The sequence below is a fragment of the Pseudophryne corroboree genome, unplaced genomic scaffold (assembly GCF_028390025.1).
Source record: "Pseudophryne corroboree isolate aPseCor3 unplaced genomic scaffold, aPseCor3.hap2 scaffold_1017, whole genome shotgun sequence".
In the NCBI taxonomy this organism is placed as follows: domain Eukaryota; kingdom Metazoa; phylum Chordata; class Amphibia; order Anura; family Myobatrachidae; genus Pseudophryne; species Pseudophryne corroboree.
Window position 1 is genome coordinate 89,336 of NW_026967644.1, and position 23,711 is coordinate 113,046.

General features: G+C 49.2%; 1 long non-coding RNA gene across 1 annotated transcript in view; it reads right to left on the bottom strand.

The window, feature by feature from the left end:
• The window catches only part of LOC134987655 (uncharacterized), a 33,690-nt gene extending 17,927 nt beyond the window's left edge, over positions 1-15,763 (bottom strand). The window contains exon 1 of the long non-coding RNA XR_010193247.1: positions 15,662-15,763. This is a non-coding gene — a long non-coding RNA (uncharacterized LOC134987655). The remainder of the gene's footprint in view (positions 1-15,661) is intronic.
• Positions 15,764-23,711: the final 7,948 nt, after the last annotated feature.

Consider the following 23,711-nt stretch of genomic DNA (forward strand, 5'->3'; position numbering starts at 1 on the left):
ACAATATTGGTGGCATTGTCCGATGTCACAAATCCCAGGAGAGTCCAATTGGGGTAAGCCAATCTGTGATGATGTTTCTCAGTTTCCGTAAGAGATTTTCAGCTGTGTGCCTCTTATAGAAAGTGGTAATTCAAAGCGCAGCCTGCCTAGGAACTAGTTGGCGTTTGTGAGATGCTGCTACTGGTGCCGCTGCTGCTGTTGTTGCTGCGGGAGGCAATACATCTACCCAGTGGGCTGTCACAGTCAAATAGTCCATAGTCTGCCCTGCTCCACTTGTCCACATGTCCGTGGTTAAGTGGACATTGGGTACAACTGCATTTCTTAGGACACTGGTGACTCTTTTTCTGATGTCTGTGTACATTCTCGGTATCGCCTGCCTAGAGAAGTGGAAACTAGATGGGAATTGATACCGGGGACACAGTAACTCAAACAAATCTTTAAGTGACTCTGAACTAATGTTGGATACCGAACGAACCTCTAACACCAACATAGCTGTCAAGGGGGGTAAATTTACTAAGGTGGGAGTTTTTTTAGAACTGGCGATGTTGCCTATAGCAACCAATCAGATTCTATCTATTATCTTCTAGAAGCAGCTTGATAAGTAGAATCTGATTGGTTGCTATGGGCAACATCACTAGTTCTAAAAAACTCCCACCTTAGTAAATTTACCCCAAGGCCTCAGTTATCTTCTTTGCAAAAGGATGACTGCTGTAATATTTCATCTTCCTCACAAAGGACTGTTGGACAGTCAATTGCTTACTGGTAGTACTGTAGAGCATAGTAGGAGGAAACCACTAGGAGGCAAATGCACTGATGAACCGATACCAGGGTTGGCTTCAGGACATCCCGGAACATTGTTTGTATCACCAAAGCTTTCTCCTCTGGCAGAAACACCCTCTGTACTTCCATGACGAGGATCACCCCAGGAAGGTCTTCCGACTTCCCCTCTGGGATGACGATCGACTCCCAGCAGCAACAACAGCAGTGGCAGCAACAGCAGGCATACACTCAAGGATCCTACAGAGGAATACCGGTTAGGAGAGGACTCCTCAGTCCTCTGCAGGACTATGGACATTCCTGACTGAGGAGGAAGTTGACGTTGAGGGAGTTGGTGGTGTGTCTTGCAGGAGCTTGGGTACAAGAGGAAGAAGGGATTTAGGTGTCAGTGGACTGCTTATGCTCTTACCAAAAGTTTCTGAACTTGACACTGACTTCTGATGAATGCGCAGCAGGTGCCGTATAAGGGAGGGTGTTCCTAGATGGTTAACATCCTTACCCCTACTTATTACAGATTGACAGAGGCAACAGATGGCTTGACACCTGTTGTCCGGATTTGAGGAGAAATAATTCCACACCGAAGAGGTGGCTTTTTTGGTAGTTTGCCCAGACATCACAATGGGCTTCTTCATGCCAAGGACAACAGGTGTCTCCCCGGGTGCCTGACTTAAACAAACCACCTCACCATCAGAATCCTCCTTGTCAATTTCCTCCCCAGCGCCAGCAACACCCATATCCTCCTCATCCTGGTGTACTTCAACAGTGACATCTTCAATTTGAATATCAGGAACTGGACTGTGGGTGCTCCTTCCAGCACTTGCAGGGGGCGTGCAAATGGTGGAAGGCGCAAGCTCTTCCTGTCCAGTGTTGGGAAGGTCAGGCATCGCAACCGCCGACACACTTGGACTCTCCTTGTGGATTTGTGATAACATCTCAGAGCACACAGTTCTTTTCTGTGCTTTTGCCAGCTTAACTCTTTTAATTTTTCAAGTGGGAGGATCAGGGCTTCCATCCTCATGTGAAGCTGAACCACTAGCCATGAACATAGGCCAGGGCCTCAGCCGTTCCTTGCCACTCCGTGTCGTAAATGGCATATTGGCAAGTTTACGTTTCTCCTCAGACGATTTAAATTTATTTTTTTGGTTCTTTTTACTGAACTTTGGCTTTTTGGATTTTACACGCCCTCTACTATCACATTGGGCATTGGCCTCGGCAGATGACGTTGATGGCATTTAATTGTCTAAGTCATGGCTAGTGGCAGCAGCTTCAGCACTAGGAGGAAGTGGTTCTTCTTGATCTTTCCCTATTTTCTCCTCAAAATTTTTGCTCTCCATTATTTTTTGGGAGTTATAAGAGACAATATGCGTCACAGGAATGACTGGAATTGCTGATGACACAGGACACTACCTCTGGTCTGATGCAGCCTAACAGGTTGTTATAATTGTTATAGTGCAGCAGTGGATATATAGCAGCAGCGTATATCATCACTGGAATTGCTGATGACACAGGACACTACCACTGATCTGATGCAGCCTAACAGGTTGTTATAATTGTTATAGTGCAGCAGTGGATATATAGCAGCAGCGTATATCATCACTGGAATTGCTGATGACACAGGACACTACCTCTGGTCTGATGCAGCCTAACAGGTTGTTATAATTGTTATAGTGCAGCAGTGGATATATAGCAGCAGCGTATATCATCACTGGAATTACTGATGACACAGGACACTACCACTGGTCTGATGCAGCCTAACAGCTTTTTAATAATAATATAATTAGAGATGTGCAGCAGGCTTTTTTTGTGTTTTGTGTTTTGGTTTTGGATTCGGGTCTGAGGTCGTGTTTTTGGATTCGGACGCGTTTTGGCAAAACCACCCTTTCGGGTTTTGGATTCAGCTGTATTTTGGATTCGGGTGATTTAAAAAACAACAACTCAAAAACAGCTAAAATCATAGAATTTGGGGGTCATTTTGATCCTATAGTATTATTAACCTCAATAACCATAATTTTCACTCATTTCCAGTCTATTCTGAACACCTCACACCTCACAATATTATTTTTAGTCCTAAAATTTGCACCGAGGTCGCTGGATGACTAAGTGGGCGACACAAACACCTGGCCCATCTAGGAGTGGCACTGCAGTGGCTGACAGGATGGCACTTTTAAAAAAATAGTCCCCAAATAGCACACGATGCAAAGAAAAGAGAAAAAGAGGTGCACTGTGGTCGCTGGACGGCTAAGCTAAGCGACACAAACACCTCAATATCACAGGAAATATTAATTCTAATCAATGGTATTATTGGTCCAAATCACTTGAAGAAAATGAAAAATCACTAGAATTACAAGCCAGTATCACGGAAATTATATCAAATGGCAGACACTGAGCAGCACGATGCAGCACAAGACACTGAGCACTGACCAGTGATACTGAGCACTGATGATACTACTGAGAACTGACACTGAGCACTGATGATACTGCAGAGTACTGACACTGAGCAGCACGATGCAGCACAAGACACTGTACTAGTATTAGTAATGTAGTATTACTGAGCATCACAATGCAGCACAAGACAATGAGCAGTGATACTGAGCACTGATGATACTCCTGAGCACTAATACTGAGTGTAGAGATGTGCCCGGTGGGCACATCAGTGTTGCTGTCCCTAGCTGGGGACAGCGCTGGGGCAGCTTGTCTGTCCCCAGCGCTGGGTGCGTGGCGGCGGGTGTCCGGTGCAGGGATTACCCTTTTCCCTGCACCGGACCAGAGGCTGCGGGGGCATTTGAATGTTGGCGCCCTCCGGGAGCCAATCGCGGCTCCCGGAGCGGCAGCCAATTGGAGAGGGGCGCGGTGAGCCAATCGGCGCTCGCCGCGTCATAGGCCCCGCCCCCGGCATCTGACGTCAGACGCCGGGCGGGAGCCTGAAGAAAAGACCGCGCGCGGGGGCGCGAAGTCAGAAGAGGACGCCGGGCGGGAAGAGCAGAGAGAAGACGCCGGGCCGCGCCGAAGAGCGGTGAAGAGGTCCTGAGGCCGCGGAAGAGGCCAGGAGACGCCAGGCCCCTTGAAGAAGATGTCCAGCGGCAGCTGGATGCGGAGAAGAGACGGAGGCGCCGTTGGCCAGGACGGGCCAGCGGCAGAAGAGGGTGCCGGAGACCCCTGGATCAGGTGAGGCCTCAGTGAGGCTACCCTCACCCCCTCCCCTTTTCCTCCCTCGACCACCAGGGACGGGCATTAGGCCCGAGGGCACAATTTGGGCACTAGGCCTGGGCGCAGATAGGATATTGGGGGCCATTATTTGATTAGGTGGTTTGAGCATTAGGCCCAAGCCACCCTCTCCCTGTGGCACCAGTTAGGCGGGCACTAGGCCCGGGGGCATATCAGGCAATAGGCCTGTGGGGCATTAGAGGGCATTAGGCCCTAGGGTATTTTGGCCAGCTAGGGATATCTAAAGGTGACGCTGGGTACTAGGCCCAGGTCACCCCGCGTGTGACAGGTTAGGCGGGCGCTAGGCCCGTGGGTGAAATCAGGCCTCCGGCCTGTGTGCAGCTAGGGGGCGCTAGGCCCAGTGAATAAGACCCCCGAGGTGAGTACAGGTGGCACTGGGCGCTAGGCCCAGGTCACCCTGAGGTATTTAGGTAGGCAAGCCTGAGGCCCACATAAGGGAAGGTACAGGAGGTGGGTTTGCCGTGCGGCGCCCACCCCCTTTCCAGCGGGAGGGATTTAAAGGGACAGCACCGTGTGATCTTGTATTCCGATATTGTGATGTATGTTGTTACCGTGCAGGGCAAAGTGTCTGTTTGTTTAAGTTGTGCATAGTTGTGTTGCACCACCCACACGAGCTAGTTTGAGGGCTCTGTTTATGTAGCTAGTGTAGCGGACGCACACTAGGGTAGTTCTTGGCCCTGCACGGCTGTTTCTCTTTGCCTCCTTACAGGGACCTGTAAGTGGAGAAGATCGGAGTGCAAGACTTGTGACGGTGTGTAGCATCCGTGTACGTTTGTCCCTTGTCTGTCCCCGAGTGCCGGAGTCGGGATTGCTCACGGACGTGAGAATCCTTTTCATCACACTACGTGCGAGAGCGCGAGTGTGTGAAAGCTGGGTGTCTGAGGCCTTGTGCCAGTGATGACCTTTCACCCAACCGGTGAAGGTCGCGGTCACCCCTGGGGTATCCCCTGTTCCAGTGGAAGAAGGGTCGATACCCCCTTTAAGGTAAACTATTCTCTCCTCAGCTCGGTCGTCGGTCAGCTCCGAGAGGGAATCGCCGTGTCCGGATCCGACTGAAGATTTCCAGGTCCGTTGAAGGTTCCGGTACCTGAAGGTGAGAGAGAGAGCGGCGCCTGGTGAGTACAGAGTCTACACCTGCACGGCAGCAGGCACCACCACACCGCAGCCGCACCTCTCACACTGAGCACTGATAATTAGAGATGTGCACCGGAAATTTTTCGGGTTTTGTGTTATGCTTTTGGGTTCGGTTCCGTGGCCGTGTTTTGGGTTCGAACGCGTTTTGGCAAAACCTCACCGAATTTTTTTTGTCGGACTCGGGTGTGTTTTGCATTCGGGTGTTTTTTTCAAAAAACCCTAAAAAACAGCTTAAATCATAGAATTTGGGGGTCATTTTGATCCCAAAGTATTATTAACCTCAATAACCATAATTTCCACTCATTTTCAGTCTATTCTGAACACCTCACACCTCACAATATTATTTTTAGTCCTAAAATTTGCACCGAGGTCGCTGGATGGCTAAGCTAAGCGACACAAGTGGCCGACACAAACACCTGGCCCATCTAGGAGTGGCACTGCAGTGTCACGCAGGATGGCCCTTCCAAAAAAACACTCCCCAAACAGCACATGATGCAAAGAAAAAAAGAGGCGCAATGAGGTAGCTGTGTGAGTAAGATAAGCGACCCTAGTGGCCGACACAAACACCGGGCCCATCTAGGAGTGGCACTGCAGTGTCACGCAGGATGGCCCTTCCAAAAAAACACTCCCCAAACAGCACATGATGCAAAGAAAAAAAGAGGCGCAATGAGGTAGCTGTGTGACTAAGCTCAGCGACCCTAGTGGCCGACACAAACACCTGGCCCATCTAGGAGTGGCACTGCAGTGTCACGCAGGATGGCCCTTCCAAAAAACACTCCCCAAACAGCACATGACGCAAAGAAAAAAAGAGTCGCAATGAGGTAGCTGTGTGAGTAAGCTAAGCGACCCTAGTGGCCGACACAAACACCTGGCCCATCTAGGAGTGGCACTGCAGTGTCACGCAGGATGGCCCTTCCAAAAAACACTCCCCAAACAGCACATGACGCAAAGAAAAATGAAAGAAAAAAGAGGTGCAAGATGGAATTGTCCTTTGGCCCTCCCAATCACCCTTATGTTGTATAAACAGGACATGCACACTTTAACCAATCCATCATTTCAGTGACAGGGTGTCATGACTGAGGTTTTGTGAACCCGGTGTTAGTGAAGTCTGTGCGGGCGACTGGATGATTATACGAATACTACCACTGACCTGGTTTGGGAGTGTTGTGGACTCGGGACCTCCCCTGGCGACTGGGAAGAGGAACCGCAGCAAATATGGCCGAATCTAGGTTCTCCTCATGAAGGATTAGGTCGGCAGACAGGAGGCACGTGTGGATGCTGAAGGTCTCCTGAAAGACAGAACTGGAAAGGCACTGATGAATCAGTGAAGAATACCAGGTACAACTGTGCTAAAGGGCACGGGGTGCTTGGGGACACTGAGGTGCTTGGAGACACTGAGGTGCTTGGAGACACTGAGGTGCTTGGAGGCACTGAAGTGCGTAGAGGCACTGAAGTGCATAGAGGCACTGAAGTGCATAGAGGCACTGGGGTGCGTAGAGACACTGGGGTGCGTAGAGGCACTGGGGTGCGTAGAGACACTGGGGTGCTGAGGCACGGAGGTGCTGGAAGCATGGAGGTGCTGGAAGCACGGAGGTACTGAGGCACGGAGGTACTGAGGCACGGAGGTGCTGGAAGCACGGAGGTACTGAGGCACGGAGGTACTGGAAGCACGGAGGTACTGAGGCACGGATGTACTGGAAGCACGGAGGTACTGGAAGCACTGAGGTACCGAGGCACGGAGGTACTGGAAGCACGGAGGTACTGAGGCACGGAGGTACTGAGGCACGGAGGTACTGAGGCACGGAGGTACTGAGGCACAGATGTGCTGGAAGCACGGAGGTACTGGAAGCACTGAGGTACTGAGGCACGGAGGTACTGAGGCACGAAGGTGCTGAGGGACGGAGGTGCTGGATACGGGAGCTCTGGAGATCACAACTTTAGGGAGCTCAGCTTGAATGCTCATACATAGCTGTGTGTGTCACAAGGAACTGGCCCAGTTTCTAACTCAGCCTCCTGATTTATACTTCCTGGTCCTTGGTGATTGGTGAGCAGGATTAGGTGATGCAGAGAGTCTCAGGCTGGCAGAGGATTGAACAACTCTGGGTCAGGTGAACAGTCACTGTCATGTGACTACTCTAGCCAAGGCTGTGATGTAGAATGAGGCCAAGCAGGCCGAGAGAACACTGAAGCCTGAACTTCTGCAAAATACAGGATGCTTGCTTTTAGACCTAAAGTTCAGATTACTGAATTCAGCCTCACACAGGAGATCACCACAGGTGGAGCTAATTAACTATTACCTCTCAGGCAGAGAACTCAGGAAAACTCATAGTGCTGACAAGCTGTTTAACTCCGTGAGTGAAAAGACACAGGATCCAGGACAGATGGCAGGGGTAAGTCACCAAATATAAAACCTACAGTCAGGATTGTAACACAGGGTCTGCCACACGACTGTGACTGAAATGACGGGTTGGTTTGGACCCCCACCAAAAAAGAAGCAATTAATCTCTCCTTGCACAAATGGCTCTACAGAGGCAAGATGTCCACCTCATCATCATCCTCCGATTCATCACCGTGTACATCCCCCTCCTCACAGATTATCAATTCGTCCCCACTGGAATCCACCATCACAGCTCCCTGTGTACTTTGTGGAGGCAATTGCTGCTGGTGAATGTCTCCATGGAGGAATTGATTATAATTCATTTTAATGAACATCATCTTCTCCACATTTTCTGGAAGTAACCTTGTACGCCGATTGCTGACAAGGTCAGCGGCGGCACTAAACACTCTTTCGGAGTACACACTTGTGGGAGGGCAACTTAGGTAGAATAAAGTCAGTTTGTGCAAGGGCCTCCAAATTGCCTCTTTTTCCTGCCAGTATACGTACGGACTGTCTGACGTGCCTACTTGGATGCGGTCACTCATATAATCCTCCACCATTCTTTCAATGGTGAGAGAATCATATGCAGTGACAGTAGACGACATGTCCGTAATCGTTGTCAGGTCCTTCAGTCCGGACCAGATGTCAGCATCAGCAGTCGCTCCAGACTGCCCAGCATCACCGCCAGCGGGTGGGCTCGGAATTCTGAGCCTTTTCCTCGCACCCCCAGTTGCGGGAGACTGTGAAGGAGGAGATGTTGACAGGTCGCGTTCCGCTTGACTTGACAATTTTCTCACCAGCAGTTCTTTGAACCCCTGCAGACTTGTGTCTGCCGGAAAGAGAGATACAACGTAGGTTTTAAATCTAGGATCGAGCACGGTGGCCAAAATGTAGTGCTCTGATTTCAACAGATTGACCACCCGTGAATCCTTGTTAAGCGAATTAAGGGCTCCATCCACAAGTCCCACATGCCTAGCGGAATCGCTCTGTGTTAGCTCCTCCTTCAATGTCTCCAGCTTCTTCTGCAAAAGCCTGATGAGGGGAATGACCTGACTCAGGCTGGCTGTGTCTGAACTGACTTCACGTGTGGCAAGTTCAAAAGGTTGCAGAACCTTGCACAACGTTGAAATCATTCTCCACTGCGCTTGAGACAGGTGCATTCCACCTCCTATATCGTGGTCAGTTGTATAGGCTTGAATGGCCTTTTGCTGCTCCTCCAACCTCTGAAGCATATAGAGGGTTGAATTCCACCTCGTTACCACTTCTTGCTTCAGATGATGGCAGGGCAGGTTCAGGCGTTTTTGGTGTTGCTCCAGTCTTCTGTACGTGGTGCCTGTACGCAGAAAGTGTCCCGCAATTCTTCTGGCCACCGACAGCATCTCTTGCATGCCCCTCTCGTTTTTTAAATAATTCTGCACCACCAAATTCAAGGTATGTGCAAAACATGGGACGTGCTGGAATTTGCCCATATTTAATGCACACACAATATTGCTGGCGTTGTCCGATGCCACAAATCCACAGGAGAGTCCAATTGGGGTAAGCCATTCTGCGATGATCTTCCTCAGTTGCCGTAAGAGGTTTTTAGCTGTGTGCGTATTCTGGAAAGCGGTGATACAAAGCGTAGCCTGCCTAGGAAAGAGTTGGCGTTTGCGAGATGCTGCTACTGGTGCCGCCGCTGCTGTTCTTGCGGCGGGAGTCAATACATCTACCCAGTGGGCTGTCACAGTCATATAGTCCTCAGTCTGCCCTGCTCCACTTGTCCACATGTCCGTGGTTAAGTGGACATTGGGTACAACTGCATTTTTTAGGACACTGGTGAGTCTTTTTCTGAGGTCTGTGTACATTTTCGGTATCGCCTGCCTAGAGAAATGGAACCTAGATGGTATTTGGTACCGGGGACACAGTACCTCAATCAAGTCTATAGTTGGCTCTGCAGTAATGATGGATACCGGAACCACGTTTCTCACCGCCCAGGATGCCAAGGCCTCAGTTATCCGCTTTGCAGCAGGATGACTGCTGTGATATTTCATCTTCCTCGCAAAGGACTGTTGGACAGTCAATTGCTTGGTGGAAGTAGTAAAAGTGGTCTTACGACTTCCCCTCTGGGATGACCATCGACTCCAAGCAGCAACAACAGCAGCGCCAGCAGCAGTAGGCGTTACACGCAAGGATGCATCGGAGGAATCCCAGGCAGGAGAGGACTCGTCAGAATTGCCAGTGACATGGCCTGCAGGACTATTGGCATTCCTGGGGAAGGAGGAAATTGACACTGAGGGAGTTGGTGGGGTGGTTTGCGTGAGCTTGGTTACAAGAGGAAGGGATTTACTGGTCAGTGGACTGCTTCCGCTGTCGCCCAAAGTTTTTGAACTTGTCACTGACTTATGATGAATGCGCTGCAGGTGACGTCTAAGGGAGGATGTTCCGAGGTGGTTAACGTCCTTACCCCTACTTATTACAGCTTGACAAAGGCAACACACGGCTTGACACCTGTTGTCCGCATTTCTGTTGAAATACTTCCACACCAAAGAGCTGATTTTTTTGGTATTTTCACCAGGCATGTCAATGGCCATATTCCTCCCACGGACAACAGGTGTTTCCCCGGGTGCCTGACTTAAACAAACCACCTCACCATCAGAATCCTCCTTGTCAATTTCCTCCCCAGCACCAGCAACACCCATATCCTCCTCATCCTGGTGTACTTCAACACTGACATCTTCAATCTGACTATCAGGAACTGGACTGCGGGTGCTCCTTCCAGCACTTGCAGGGGGCGTGCAAATGGTGGAAGGCGCATGCTCTTCACGTCCAGTGTTGGGAAGGTCAGGCATCGCAACCGACACAATTGGACTCTCCTTGTGGATTTGTGATTTCGAAGAACGCACAGTTCTTTGCTGTGCTTTTGCCAGCTTAAGTCTTTTCATTTTTCTAGCGAGAGGCTGAGTGCTTCCATCCTCATGTGAAGCTGAACCACTAGCCATGAACATAGGCCAGGGCCTCAGCCGTTCCTTGCCACTCCGTGTGGTAAATGGCATATTGGCAAGTTTACGCTTCTACTCCGACGATTTTATTTTAGATTTTTGAGTCCTTTTTTTACTGATATTTTGTGTTTTGGATTTTACATGCTCTGTACTATGACATTGGGCATCGGCCTTGGCAGACGACGTTGATGGAATTTCATCGTCTCGGCCATGAATAGTGGCAGCAGCTTCAGCACGAGGTGGAAGTGGATCTTGATCTTTCCCTATTTTTGGAACCTCAACATTTTTGTTCTCCATATTTTAATAGGCACAACTAAAAGGCACCTCAGGTAAACAATGGAGATGGATGGATACTAGTATACTTATGGATGACGAGTGACTGACGACACAGAGGTAGCTACAGCCGTGGACTACCGTACTGCGTCTGCTAGTATAGAGATGATAATGATATAAAAAATATATATATATCACTACTGCAGGTATATATAATATAATGACGGACCTGCTGGACACTGTCAGCAGACTCCTAAACTACTAGTATGAAGAAGATAGAAAAAAAAAACCACCACAGGTAGGTATACAATTATGGACGAGCACTGACGACACAGAGGTAGCTACAGCCGTGGACTACCGTACTGCGTCTGCTAGTATAGAGATGATAATGATATAAAAAATATATATATATATCACTACTGCAGGTATATATAATATAATGACGGACCTGCTGGACACTGTCAGCAGACTCCTAAACTACTAGTATGAAGAAGATAGAAAAAAAAACCCCACCACAGGTAGGTATACAAGTATGGACGAGCACTGACGACACAGAGTTAGCTACAGCCGTGGACTACCGTACTGCGTCTGCTAGTATAGAGATGATAATGATTTAAAAAATATATATATATATCACTACTGCAGGTATATATAATATAATGACGGATCTGCTGGACACTGTCAGCAGACTCCTAAACTACTAGTATGAAGAAGATAGAAAAAAAAAAACCACCACAGGTAGGTATACAATTATGGACGAGCACTGACGACACAGAGGTAGCTACAGCCGTGGACTACCGTACTGCGTCTGCTAGTATAGAGATGATAATGATATAAAAAATATATATATATATATCACTACTGCAGGTATATATAATATAATGACGGACCTGCTGGACACTGTCAGCAGACTCCTAAACTACTAGTATGAAGAAGATAGAAAAAAACCCCCACCACAGGTAGGTATACAATTATGGACGAGCACTGACGACACAGAGGTAGCTACAGCCGTGGACTACCGTACTGCGTCTGCTAGTATAGAGATGATAATGATATAAAAAATATATATATATCACTACTGCAGGTATATATAATATAATGACGGACCTGCTGGACACTGTCAGCAGACTCCTAAACTACTAGTATGAAGAAGATAGAAAAAAAAACCCCACCACAGGTAGGTATACAATTATGGACGAGCACTGACGACACAGAGGTAGCTACAGCCGTGGACTACCGTACTGCGTCTGCTAGTATAGAGATGATAATGATATAAAAAAAATATATATATCACTACTGCAGGTATATATAATATAATGACGGACCTGCTGGACACTGTCAGCAGACTCCTAAACTACTAGTATGAAGAAGATAGAAAAAAAAAACCCACCACAGGTAAGTATACAATTATGGACGAGCACTGACGACACAGAGGTAGCCACAGCCGTGGACTACCGTACTGCGTCTGCTAATATAGAGATGATAAAGATGATAGAGATGAACAAAAAAAATATAACACTACTGCAGGTAAATATTTATATAATATAATGAATGACGGACCTGCTGGACACTGTCAGCAGAATGCGTTTATAGAATAAAAAAAAAAAACACCACAGGAGTGTTTAACTTTTTCAGGCAAACAATATACTGGTGGTCACTGGTCAGTCACACTGGCAGCAAAAGTGTGCACTGTACTCCTGCTATAACTGCACCCCAGTCTCCCCCACAATTCAGCTGTGTGAGCAGTGAGCACTCAGCACAGTCAGATATACATAGATATATCATGCAGCACACTGAGGCTGAGCACAGATATGGTATGGAGCGTTTTTTTCAGGCAGAGAACGGATAAAAAAAAACTAGCAAAACTCTGCACTGACTGTACTCCTCCTAACAGCTCTCCCCAATCCTCCCCACAATAAGCTAAGCAGCAATCAGATCAACTAACTACTAACAGTAACTATAAACGGAGAGGACGCCAGCCACGTCCTCTCCCTATCAATCTCAATGCACGTGTGAAAATGGCGGCGACGCGCGGCTCCTTATATAGAATCCGAGTCTCGCGATAGAATACGAGCCTCGCGAGAATCCGACAGCGGGATGATGACGTTAGGGCGCGCTCGGGTTAGCCGAGCAAGGCGGGAAGATCCGAGTCTGCCTCGGACCCGTGTAAAAAGGCTGAAGTTCGGGGGGTTCGGATTCCGAGGAACCGAACCCGCTCATCTCTACTGATAATACTACTAAGAACTGACACTGAGCAGCAGGATGCAGCACAAGACACTGTACTAGTATTAGTAATGTAGTATTACTGAGCACCACAATGCAGCACAAGACAATGAGCAGTGTTACTGAGCAATGATGACACTACTGAGCAGTGATACTGAGCACTGATGATACTACTGAGAACTGACACTGAGCAGCACAATGCAGCACAAGACACTGTACTAGTATTAGTAATGTAGTATTACTAAGCACCACAATGTATTACAAGACAATGAGCAGTGTTACTGAGCACTGATGATACTACTGAGCACTGATACTGAGCACTGATGATACTACTGAGAACTGACACTGAGCAGCAGGATGCAGCACAAGGCACAGTACTAGTATTAGTAATGTAGTATTACTGAGCACCACGATGCAGCACAAGACAATGAGCAGTGTTACTGAGCACTGATACTACTGAGCACTGATACTGAGCACTGATACTACTGAGAACTGATACTGAGCACTGATACTGAGAACTGACACTGAGAACTGACACTGAGAGAATGTAGCCATGCCCTCTCTGTACTCTCTACAATGCGCAAGTGAAATGGCGGCGACGCGCGACTCTCTATACGGAATCCGAATTTTGCGAGAATCCGACAGCGGGATGATGACGTGTTGCCTTGTTCGGGTTCTCCGAGTCAGGCGGGAATAACCGAGCCGGGCTCGGACCCGTGTTTGACACGTGGAGTTCGGGGGGTTCGGTTCTCGGCGAACCAAACATGCTCATCTCTACATATAATTGTAATTTGTTATACTACAGCAGTGGATATATATAGCAGCAGCGTATATCGTCGCTGAAATTACTGATGACACAGGACACTGGATATATGGCAGCAGAGAACACCAACACTGTGACTGGCTGGACTGATACAGCACAATACACTGACTACACTGGACTGGTCTGCACAACACAGCCCCACTTTACAGCTACACTGGATATATGGCAGCAGAGAACACCAACACTGTGACTGCCTGGACTGATGCAGCACAATACACTGACTACACTGGACTGGTCTGCACAACACAGCCCCACTTTACAGCTACACTGGATATATGGCAGCAGAGAACACCAACACTGTGACTGCCTGGACTGATGCAGCACAATACACTGACTACACTGGACTGGTCTGCACAACACAGCCCCACTTTACAGCTACACTGGATATATGGCAGCAGAGAACACCAACACTGTGACTGCCTGGACTGATGCAGCACAATACACTGACTACACTGGACTGGTCTGCACAACACAGCCCCACTTTACAGCTACACTGGATATATGGCAGCAGAGAACACCAACACTGTGACTGCCTGGACTGATGCAGCACAATACACTGACTACACTGGACTGGTCTGCACAACACAGCCCCACTTTACAGCTACACTGGATATATGGCAGCAGAGAACACCAACACTGTGACTGCCTGGACTGATGCAGCACAATACACTGACTACACTGGACTGGTCTGTACAACACAGCACCACTTTACTGCTACACTGGATATATGGCAGCAGAGGACACCAACACTGTGACTGCCTGGACTGATGCAGCACAATACACTGACTACACTGGACTGGTCTGCACAACACAGCCCCACTTTACAGCTACACTGGATATATGGCAGCAGAGAACACCAACACTGCGACTGCCTGGACAGATGCAGCACAATACACTGACTACACTGGACTGGTCTGCACAACACAGCACCACTTTACAGCTACACTGGATATATGGCAGCAGAGAACACCAACACTGTGACTGCCTGGACTGATGCAGCACAATACACTGACTACACTGGACTGGTCTGCACAACACAGCCCCACTTTACAGCTACACTGGATATATGGCAGCAGAGAACACCAACACTGTGACTGCCTGGACTGATGCAGCACAATACACTGACTACACTGGACTGGTCTGCACAACACAGCCCCACTTTACAGCTACACTGGATATATGGCAGCAGAGAACACCAACACTGTGACTGCCTGGACTGATGCAGCACAATACACTGACTACACTGGACTAGTCTGCACAACACAGCACCACTTTACTGCTACACTGGATATATGGCAGCAGAGGACACCAACACTGTGACTGCCTGGACTGATGCAGCACAATACACTGACTACACTGGACTGGTCTGCACAACACAGCCCCACTTTACAGCTACACTGGATATATGGCAGCAGAGAACACCAACACTGCGACTGCCTGGACAGATGCAGCACAATACACTGACTACACTGGACTGGTCTGCACAACACAGCACCACTTTACAGCTACACTGGATATATGGCAGCAGAGAACACCAACACTGTGACTGCCTGGACTGATGCAGCACAATACACTGACTACACTGGACTGGTCTGTACAACACAGCACCACTTTACAGCTACACTGGATATATGGCAGCAGAGAACACCAACACTGTGACTGCCTGGACTGATGCAGCACAAAAGAATTCGAGGGACGAATAGGCCCGAGAATAAATAAGCGTCCTGGGTTTTTTAAAAGAAGGAAGCCTGGGACAGGGAATGGGAGAAAGGGGGAGGGGAGGGGGAGGGGGGGGGGGGATAGAGCAGGTAGCATAGCAGCATCCTATAGGAAAAAGGGGAGGAGAGTTACCTGGGAGGTACAAAAGACCAGGAATGCCAGGCAGGCTCCCTCTTTTCATGCTGATCAAGGATCCAAGAAGGCAGCTCCTGGAATCAAGGAAGGAATAAGTACACTTTGATTATTAATCCTCCCCGCGCTCCCCCTCGCCTGAACTGCAGGTAGAACCACACTGCAGGCGCACCCCGCAATCCACATCAAATACCCTCCATACACTGTTTACACTAACGCTGTATAACAGCCAGCGTCCACCCCGCAGCATGCCAAGGCTTAAGAGGAACCCCCCCCCCCCGGCGTCTCATACAAACGGACGCAATCACGGCTCCAAGGGCCCCGGCCGGTGACGGCGGGACCACCGCCCGCTTCACCCCTCCATAAGTGGCTAGCACGCGGCGGGCCCGAGGCGGGCTCCGGGGCGCCAGCCCATAGCCCGTCGCAGGGCACGCCCCCCCCACTTCCGGCGCCGAGCGATCGCGTCATGCTCGGCGCTGCCCAGCAACCGCACATCCCGGCTCCAACGGGTCAGGCCGCACTGCCGGAGCCCGCGATTTCACCCCCGCGACCGCCGCCCGCTTCACCCCTCATTCCTGGGTGGCGCGCGGCGGGCCCAAAACAGGCTCCGGCGCGCCAGCCCACAACCAGCCGCAGGACACCCCCCCACCCCTGCAGGCGCCGAGCGATCGCGTCACACTCGGCGCCGCCCAGCCGCCGCAGCAGCAGCCGGATGTCCCAGCTCCGGCGGAACAGGCCCCGCCGCCGGAGCTCACGCGCACACCCCCCGCGTCACGGCACACTAACAGCACGTACCCACACACGATGGGACGTGCGCAGCAGCAGCAGTATAGCACGGCTCCGGCGGGACAGACCCCACCGCCGGAGCCCGTGAGCACACCCCCCGCGTCGCTGCACATGAGCAGCACGTATCCACACATGATGGGACGTGCCCAGCAGCAGCCGCAGCAGCAGCCACAAACCCCGGCTCCAGCAGGGCAGGCCCCACCGCCGGAGCCCACACTTACACCCCCAGCGACGCTGCACAGTAGCGGCGCGTACCCACGCACGCTGGTACGCGCCCAGCAGCGGCAGCAGCCACAGATAACGGCTCCGGCGGGACAGACACCACCGCCGGAGCCCGTGCACATCCCCCCCCCCCCCCCAGCGCTGCAATTAACCCACCCGTACCCTCCAATACTGTCTCGGGGCACCCTCACGCCGCAAGCGCAGGCGGGGCAAGCTGCGTACAGCCAACCGCAATACGCAGTGACGCAACAGCTGGGGTGGGGGCAGCAGCCCACAGCGCTCCCCCCCTCCCCCTGGTGGCAGGCAGGCCTGCACCTTCCTCCGGCCCATTACCCGTCAGGTACTGTGTTGGCTCACTGGGTTAATAGCTGGGACTGTTCTGAATAGTGATGTGGATTCCCTGGTTCAATACCCACTGCTGCCTTTCTTCAGCCCACAGCAGCAAGACAGCACGCTTAAATATTAATTATTTATTTCCATAAATTTTCCCCTTTTCTGTCATGTTACTTTGTAGCATGGTACTTTTCCCTTTCACTTACTGTACTTACTTACAGATGATCAGACTACTCGTCTCGTTTCTCCTTACGGCTTAGCTTTGGGGGGAGCCCACGCGAAACTTGGCAATCTAATGATTCCTTAGGATGCACGCAGAGGGACCACCCAGATAAGTATCATGTATTTACAGGCTAGGGGTATGGCTTCTGCGCTGTGGCTTAGTGGGTTAAAGCGACTGTCTGGTAAGCAGGCCTCAATGGTCAATGAACATAATGAGTGAAAAGTCCAGCACTGTCCATCAGTATAATCGTGACGTTAGGGCAGGAACCTTACTATACGTTCTCCAGTAAACTGCGAATAAATTGTATGTGGAAGCATAAGATAATCACTCCAGCCTTGGAGTTTGTTTTAAAAGACAAACGCATGGGAAGCGGATCATATAATAGCAGGATGGGACATTCAGCTGCTGCAGGGATAGCAAAACCCACATCTAAGCAGCCCTCCCTTCCCCGTTGCTAAGGCTTCCCGCATAAAATCTTTGCTCTCACAGTAATACAATAGCTTCCCCCCTTCTTAATTACTGATAGCATGTCCAGCAGACGCTATCTGGCTGGGGGTTATCTTATCTCCCCTTCTCCAACAATGGTGGTGGTTCCCTTTCATCTTCTCCCTTGCACATAACCCCTCCCAGCAGTGTGACCAGTGTACGGTATACGAGGGAGGGGGTGTAAAAATAAAAATACAGAAATAAATGAAATAAAAGGGCAGGGGGTGCTGGGTAGAATTACAGGGTTGTGGGAGTTATTGCAGCGCATAGTGTGTAATAGTGTCATAGTAGACAGTATAACATGGGTCAGTGGTTACATTGCAGAGTCAGTATTAAATTACAGCGTATAAAGTATGATAGGGTTATAGTATGCGATTGATGCAAGGATCGCAGAAGTGCAACGGCATGTATATATTGCAGGGTAGAACAGGTACTAGTAATGCTGCTTTCACATCGCAAAACCTGCTTTTGAAATGGTATTTGAAACGGTTCTTAAAACGGAGAAATAGCTGTGGCCTAGCGGTTAGAGTAAGGCGCTTCCAGTGCGTGCTCCCTGGGTTCGTTCCCCAGTGCGGGCACATTTATTTATGTCTGAGCAGTTAAACCCATTTCACATCTCATGTTGTAACCAGTAAATTACCATTTCATTACCTTTTTTGGTACCTTTCACACTGAACCCGTTTCACCCATAGAAAACAGTGGTTGTCATTATAAATTGACTTTTCTAGCCCACACATTATTAATAAGTATTTAATTGAATTAATTATTAATAATTTTGGATAGTAGTACGATGGAACCCAGCAGCTTGAAGCATTGTGCTATGTTTTATATATGAGGGTATCCTTGACGGTCCCAGTAATTTGGCAGCAGATTTCCTCATCCCCTCTGATCCTAAAGCAGCTCCCTCACCTCTTCATCACTCCAATTAGACATTTTATAATGGCTTTGCAGTCTAAAAGTTTATAAAGCCACTCTCACATGTGTCTCCTGTGTTTTCCAAGCTGTTTCCTGGTTGTGGAGGCTGACATCACACATGGAGACAGCCTATGACCTCCTGGGGCTTGCAAATACCGTTTCAGACCCTTTCACACTGCAAGAACAGTCATCGCATTGCCGTGAACATGTATTATTACATTGATAGTAGGTATATAAGAACAGTATAATACAGATCAGTGTGGGACAGTCACGCGCCATATCGTTCATATTAGCAAATTTTTCGGTATTACCCGTGGCCTTAGCTCCATTATTATTGTATTGCAGTTAGTCGGAAGGCGTCACAGGCGATTTGCAATGCCTTGCACAGTGCATACATTAGAAAAATGCCGGGGGACACAGAGCGTAACGATGCAGTAACAAAAACCAAAAATAATAATAATAATAATAATAATAAATAAAAAAATAAAAATAAAAAAATAGACAGGCCATGATTTGCATAGCGCGGTACAGCCCAGCGTTACACAGTACAACTTCCACTGTGCTAAGCGCAGGGTTTAATCCCCTGGCATTGTATTATGTGGTATAGAGTTATAATGATAACCGCTTAGTACAAAGTAGCTTGTTATATAACCTAAGTGTCATACAAAAGGCAGGCCTGGGAGACAAAGCAAGTAGCGATAGCGATCTCAATAGAAAAACCATCAAAGCTGCTTTGGGGAGTGCGCAGTATTATGTTCACTTAGGTAGCAGAATAGCAGAAACGCACCATTTATGGGGCAATGGTTAGCATTACGGCTTCGCAGCACTGAGGTCATGGGTTCAATCCCAGTTCTTAATTCATATTACATTTACTAGCTATGTCTTTAAGCGCTGAATAAGTTTGTTCCATAACCAAACGGTCATACAAAATGCAACAAGTAGCGGTAGCGATCACAGTAAAAACCCATCAAAGCTACTTTAGTGAACGTGCAAAATGATGGTCACTTATGGTATCATAATAAGGTAGACAGGACAGAAGGAAAAGGAAAGCCAAAGGTCCGGGCGCAAAGCGAAGGTTTAAGGGCTGAATAGTAGAGATGAGCGCCTGAAATTTTTCGGGTTTTGTGATTTGGTTTTGGGTTCGGTTCCGCGGCCGTGTTTTGGGTTCGACCGCGTTTTGGCAAAACCTCACCGATTTTTTTTTGTCGGATTCGGGTGTGTTTTGGATTCGGGTGTTTTTTTCAAAAAACCCTAAAAAACAGCTTAAATCATAGAATTTGGGGGTCATTTTGATCCCAAAGTATTATTAACCTCAAAAACCATAATTTCCACTCATTTTCAGTCTATTCTGAATACCTCACACCTCACAATATTATTTTTAGTCCTAAAATTTGCACCGAGGTCGCTGTGTGAGTAAGATAAGCGACCCTAGTGGCCGACACAAACACCGGCCCATCTAGGAGTGGCACTGCAGTGTCACGCAGGATGTCCCTTCCAAAAAACCCTCCCCAAACAGCACATGACGCAAAGAAAAAAAGAGGCGCAATGAGGTAGCTGTGTGAGTAAGATTAGCGACCCTAGTGGCCGACACAAACACCGGGCCCATCTAGGAGTGGCACTGCAGTGTCACGCAGGATGTCCCTTCCAAAAAACCCTCCCCAAACAGCACATGACGCAAAGAAAAAAAGAGGCGCAATGAGGTAGCTGACTGTGTGAGTAAGATAAGCGACCCTAGTGGCCGACACAAACACCGGGCCCATCTAGGAGTGTCACTGCAGTGTCATGCAGGATGTCCCTTCCAAAAAACCCTCCCCAAACAGCACATGACGCAAAGAAAAAAAGAGGCGGAATGAGGTAGCTGACTGTGTGAGTAAGATAAGCGACCCTAGTGGCCGACACAAACACCGGGCCCATCTAGGAGTGGCACTGCAGTGTCACGCAGGATGTCCCTTCCAAAAAACCCTCCCCAAACAGCACATGACGCAAAGAAAAAAAGAGGCGCAATGAGGTAGCTGACTGTGTGAGTAAGATAAGCGACCCTAGTGGCCGACACAAACACCGGGCCCATCTAGGAGTGGCACTGCAGTGTCACGCAGGATGGCCCTTCCAAAAAACCCTCCCCAAACAGCACATGACGCAAAGAAAAAAAGAGGTGCAATGAGGTAGCTGACTGTGTGAGTAAGATAAGCGACCCTAGTGGCCGACACAAACACCGGGCCCATCTAGGAGTGGCACTGCAGTGTCACGCAGGATGTCCCTTCCAAAAAACACTCCCCAAACAGCACATGACGCAAAGAAAAAAAGAGGCGCAATGAGGTAGCTGACTGTGTGAGTAAGATAAGCGACCCTAGTGGCCGACACAAACACCGGGCCCATCTAGGAGTGGCACTGCAGTGTCACGCAGGATGTCCCTTCCAAAAAACCCTCCCCAAACAGCACATGACGCAAAGAAAAAAAGAGGCGTAATGAGGTAGCTGACTGTGTGAGTAAGATAAGCGACCCTAGTGGCCGACACAAACACCGGGCCCATCTAGGAGTGGCACTGCAGTGTCACGCAGGATGGCCCTTCCAAAAAACCCTCCCCAAACAGCACATGACGCAAAGAAAAAAAGAGGCGCAATGAGGTAGCTGACTGTGTGAGTAAGATAAGCGACCCTAGTGGCCGACACAAACACCGGGCCCATCTAGGAGTGGCACTGCAGTGTCACGCAGGATGTCCCTTCCAAAAAACCCTCCCCAAACAGCACATGACGCAAAGAAAAAAAGAGGCGCAATGAGGTAGCTGACTGTGTGAGTAAGATAAGCGACCCTAGTGGCCGACACAAACACCGGGCCCATCTAGGAGTGGCACTGCAGTGTCACGCAGGATGGCCCTTCCAAAAAACCCTCCCCAAACAGCACATGACGCAAAGAAAAAGAAAAGAAAAAAGAGGTGCAAGATGGAATTGTCCTTGGGCCCTCCCACCCACCCTTATGTTGTATAAACAGGACATGCACACTTTAACCAACCCATCATTTCAGTGACAGGGTCTGCCACACGACTGTGACTGATATGACGGGTTGGTTTGGACCCCCCCCAAAAAAGAAGCAATTAATCTCTCCTTGCACAAACTGGCTCTACAGAGGCAAGATGTCCACCTCATCATCATCCTCCGATATATCACCGTGTACATCCCCCTCCTCACAGATTATCAATTCGTCCCCACTGGAATCCACCATCTCAGCTCCCTGTGTACTTTGTGGAGGCAATTGCTGCTGGTCAATGTCTCCGCGGAGGAATTGATTATAATTAATTTTAATGAACATCATCTTCTCCACATTTTCTGGATGTAACCTCGTACGCCGATTGCTGACAAGGTGAGCGGCGGCACTAAACACTCTTTCGGAGTACACACTTGTGGGAGGGCAACTTAGGTAGAATAAAGCCAGTTTGTGCAAGGGCCTCCAAATTGCCTCTTTTTCCTGCCAGTATAAGTACGGACTGTGTGACATGCCTACTTGGATGCGGTCACTCATATAATCCTCCACCATTCTTTCAATGTTGAGAGAATCATATGCAGTGACAGTAGACGACATGTCCGTAATCGTTGTCAGGTCCTTCAGTCCGGACCAGATGTCAGCATCAGCAGTCGCTCCAGACTGCCCTGCATCACCGCCAGCGGGTGGGCTCGGAATTCTGAGCCTTTTCCTCGCACCCCCAGTTGCGGGAGAATGTGAAGGAGGAGATGTTGACAGGTCGCGTTCCGCTTGACTTGACAATTTTCTCACCAGCAGGTCTTTCAACCCCAGCAGACTTGTGTCTGCCGGAAAGAGAGATCCAAGGTAGGCTTTAAATCTAGGATCGAGCACGGTGGCCAAAATGTAGTGCTCTGATTTCAACAGATTGACCACCCGTGAATCCTTGTTAAGCGAATTAAGGGCTCCATCCACAAGTCCCACATGCCTAGCGGAATCGCTCCGTGTTAGCTCCTCCTTCAATGTCTCCAGCTTCTTCTGCAAAAGCCTGATGAGGGGAATGACCTGACTCAGGCTGGCAGTGTCTGAACTGACTTCACGTGTGGCAAGTTCAAAGGGCATCAGAACCTTGCACAACGTTGAAATCATTCTCCACTGCGCTTGAGACAGGTGCATTCCACCTCCTATATCGTGCTCAATTGTATAGGCTTGAATGGCCTTTTGCTGCTCCTCCAACCTCTGAAGCATATAGAGGGTTGAATTCCACCTCGTTACCACTTCTTGCTTCAGATGATGGCAGGGCAGGTTCAGTAGTTTTTGGTGGTGCTCCAGTCTTCTGTACGTGGTGCCTGTACGCCGAAAGTGTCCCGCAATTTTTCTGGCCACCGACAGCATCTCTTGCACGCCCCTGTCGTTTTTTAAATAATTCTGCACCACCAAATTCAAGGTATGTGCAAAACATGGGACGTGCTGGAATTTGCCCATATTTAATGCACACACAATATTGCTGGCGTTGTCCGATGCCACAAATCCACAGGAGAGTCCAATTGGGGTAAGCCATTCCACGATGATCTTCCTCAGTTGCCGTAAGAGGTTTTTAGCTGTGTGCGTATTCTGGAAAGCGGTGATACAAAGCGTAGCCTGCCTAGGAAAGAGTTGGCGTTTGCGAGATGCTGCTACTGGTGCCGCCGCTGCTGTTCTTGCGGCGGGAGTTCATACATCTACCCAGTGGGCTGTCACAGTCATATAGTCCTGACCCTGCCCTGCTCCACTTGTCCACATGTCCGTGGTTAAGTGGACATTGGGTCCAGCTGCATTTTTTAGGACACTGGTGAGTCTTTTTCTGAGGTCCGTGTACATTTTCGGTATCGCCTGCCTAGAGAAGTGGAACCTAGATGGTATTTGGTAACGGGGGCACACTGCCTCAATAAATTGTCTAGTTCCCTGTGAACTAACGGCGGATACCGGACGCACGTCTAACACCAACATAGTTGTCAAGGCCTCAGTTATCCGCTTTGCAGCAGGATGACTGCTGTGATATTTCATCTTCCTCGCAAAGGACTGTTGAACAGTCAATTGCTTACTGGAAGTAGTACAAGTGGGCTTACGACTTCCCCTCTGGGATGACCA